The sequence below is a fragment of the Nicotiana attenuata genome, unplaced genomic scaffold (genome assembly GCF_001879085.1).
Source record: "Nicotiana attenuata strain UT unplaced genomic scaffold, NIATTr2, whole genome shotgun sequence".
NCBI classification, from domain to species: domain Eukaryota; kingdom Viridiplantae; phylum Streptophyta; class Magnoliopsida; order Solanales; family Solanaceae; genus Nicotiana; species Nicotiana attenuata.
In genome coordinates, this window is record NW_017671720.1 from 114547 (window position 1) to 117842 (window position 3296).

The window sequence follows — 3296 nt, forward strand, 5'->3', positions numbered from 1 at the left end:
ACTTATGAGTAATAAAATGAGGATGCCATCTAAAAACACGTAGCAAGTAGGAATCCAATTAAGGACACATGTTCTTTACGTGTTTACAACTGCTGCCTTCTAAATATGATTTTACATTCATCCATATCTTCAAAACAAAAATGTCCATATAGTGTATTAGGTGGACTTACACCTGACTATTAGTAACACCTAAAAAAGGTGAATACATGGAAAGAGGAGATATGATGTCTTAAGTCTTATTTTAAAAATGGTCATGTCCGTTTCTGTTCTGGAATTTTACAAAAGATGAGGTATGCATCAACAATATGCAAGTAAAAAATACTCCTTTCTATGAAGTGTATCTAAGTGCATTCATTACCCTTGGACAGAAAGAGTAATTTTCTCTGCAAAAGAAAGATAGTATACCTTGATATACTAACAACTACTACAATTACAACTACAACCTTGCGTCAATTCTAATCTAGTTCGGGTCAGCTATGTTATTCTTTACAATCTATGTCGTGTGCTAGAGGGATTGTTAAGAAAATTGGTCCAGGTATGTTAAGGATATTCCTTCTTTATTTTGGCATGATCCATACGATGCAAATGAAACGAGCAAAATACGCAACATTCATAAATGACTCTACTCATAGAAATACTAGGGGTGCCTATATTCTTAATTCCCCATGTGTCATATTATTCTATCATCTCTTCATGGGTCTCAGGAAAATACGAAAGTTGAAAAGAGTTTACTTTATGATATTACTCAAAGGCAAAATGGTCTTATGACATTCCGAAATATTTTATTAACGTACTTTTCATGCATTGCATTCATGTACATTGACCCATGACCAGATGGCGTTATATACGCGTATATATGTATGTGTGTGTATATATATATATATATGGGAAAGGTTATGGCGTTATATATGCACCACCACCTGATCAGCTGCTATACGTTGATGATTTTGCCCACGGTAACCAAGATGATATGATGGGATGCCCTCAGAGGCTAATAATGTATGAAACATGTATCTATGTGCGACATGACATTCATACGCATATGCATGATACTATAATTATTTCATGATTTACAAAGTTATTCAGACTTACAGGTGGAGTCATTTACTCTATATTTCCTCTATGTCTGTTATGTACTTATTTCTGTGCCTTACATACTCAGTACATTATTCATACTGACGTCCCTTTTTACCTGGGGACGCTGCGTTTCATACCCGCAGGTCCCAATAGACAGGTTGAGAGCCCTCCAAGTAGGATATCAGCTCAGTGAAAGATGTTGGTGCGCTCTATTTGGTTCGGAGTTGCTGGTTTGGTTAGTATGATTTAGACATATATTGTTTGGTATGGCGGGACTCTGTCCTGACCTTTACAAAAATTATGTATTCTTAGAGGCTTGTAGACAGATGTCATGTACGTAAAAGATTGTATGGCCTTGTCGGCCTATGTTTAATACATGAGTGGTTATTTTGGTCTTATAGGCCCGTACTTCATATGTATAAGTTTGTATTCCCTCATGCTTTACTCCGGTTCATTTACCTATGATAGAATAATATGAAAGTTATGTTACGTTGGTACTCGGTTGAGTAAGGTACCGGGTGCCCGTCGCGGCCCATCGGTTTGGGTCGTGACAAAAGTGGTATCAGAGCAGTTCTGTCCTAAAGAGTCTACAAGCCGTTTCTAGTAGAGTCTTGTTGATGGGTGTGTCATGCACCACACTTATAAGCAGGAGGTTACAGGGAATTTAGGACTGTCACTCTTTCTTCTTACTCTAGATCGTGTGGTAGAGCTTACTTACAAGAATTCAAATTCTAAAATTCTATTTTATTCGTAATAAGATGATACCTACATCCGGAAAGAAGGTTGGAAAGAGAGATAGCTGTGGAAGAGCTGAGTTAGAGGAATTCGATTTTTGTATGATGACTATGATAAGTAAATGTGAGGTCTTTAGCAGATCATGCATGTACTAAAAGGTGTAAGCTTCCTGATAAGAATCCTTAAGGCAAGAATGCATATCCACCTTTATGGTGAAAGACAATGGGAGATTAAGAAGATAAATACAAGTTTCAACAAGCAAAAGAAGCAAGACGAAGAAGGGTACTAGGCGCCCAGTTAATGAAGGTTAACAGTATTTATAATTCAGGCAGAGGAACATAAGCTTTCTGAGTTATATTCAACAGTAACAGAGGTATGTACAATTGGTCACACCCATTTCAGTTATGCCATGTGGGGGCTAACAGGTATAGTTAAGAGAAGGAGGGGATATCAAGATCCGGCTGGGGTTAGGGTAACCTAAATTGGTGAATGGATTGCTTGTGTTAGTTGGCATTGCCGAGGGATGTTGCAAATGTGCTAATAGATCTCCTTGTGAGACACCCAGATGGTGCACTCTAGAATATTACAATTAGATGTGAATACTAGCATGATCAAAAAAAATTCAGATGATAGGCACTAAAAGCCTGGAAGGGATAAATATTACCTTAGTGTGACTCTCGTCCCTATTAGAGGAGGACGTTGAGCAACCCGAAGAGCCGATGAATGAAGCAAGGAAAGCTAAAAAGCGAAAGAATGTCGTGTTGAAGTTTTCACAAGAAAAGGGATATGCAGAAATGTTAGCAGAGTAATGAGAAGAGAGATAAGAAAGCGTTATGAATAAGATGTGATACATGGATAACAATGGTTGGAAAAAAAAAAGAAAAGAAGAAATGACAGTATTACAGAGTCTAGTCAAGTGAATGAAAAGACGAGAGGTGACAGGCCTTAGGTCAACAAAAGAGTATATGCCATAAGTTATATCCTCATTTCAAGGAATAAGTTCGTGACCCTAACGTGATTACCAAAAGGGAGAATTAAACCCCAGAATAACAAAAATCAGTATGGGCTGGTGAACAAGATAAACTAAACATGAATTAGGGACTGAGTGATTTGATAACGGTCGGCATCATGAGAATTTCACATTGCTTTCCGACGATAATAGAATGGACAACAGAAGAAATTCATGAGAAATTCAGAGAATGGTCATTCAGGAAGACGCTTCCCTAAAGCAAGCAATGTGAGCAAAGTTAAGCTTAAGCGACTGTATGTGCTAGTTACACTAAGTATCACCATCGCAAGTGAGTAAGGGTCATCGATGATGTGAAAGGACGCCAAAGATGAAGAGGAAAAACATCTATAGGCAGGTTGTCATAGCTCCAAGTCTTAGTACTCCCCTAAAGGGGGGAATATGGAATGATAAAGGAAGAATGTGATAAAAATGAGAAAGGGATGAGATTGCACTTATCCAAATGTTACAGATATGC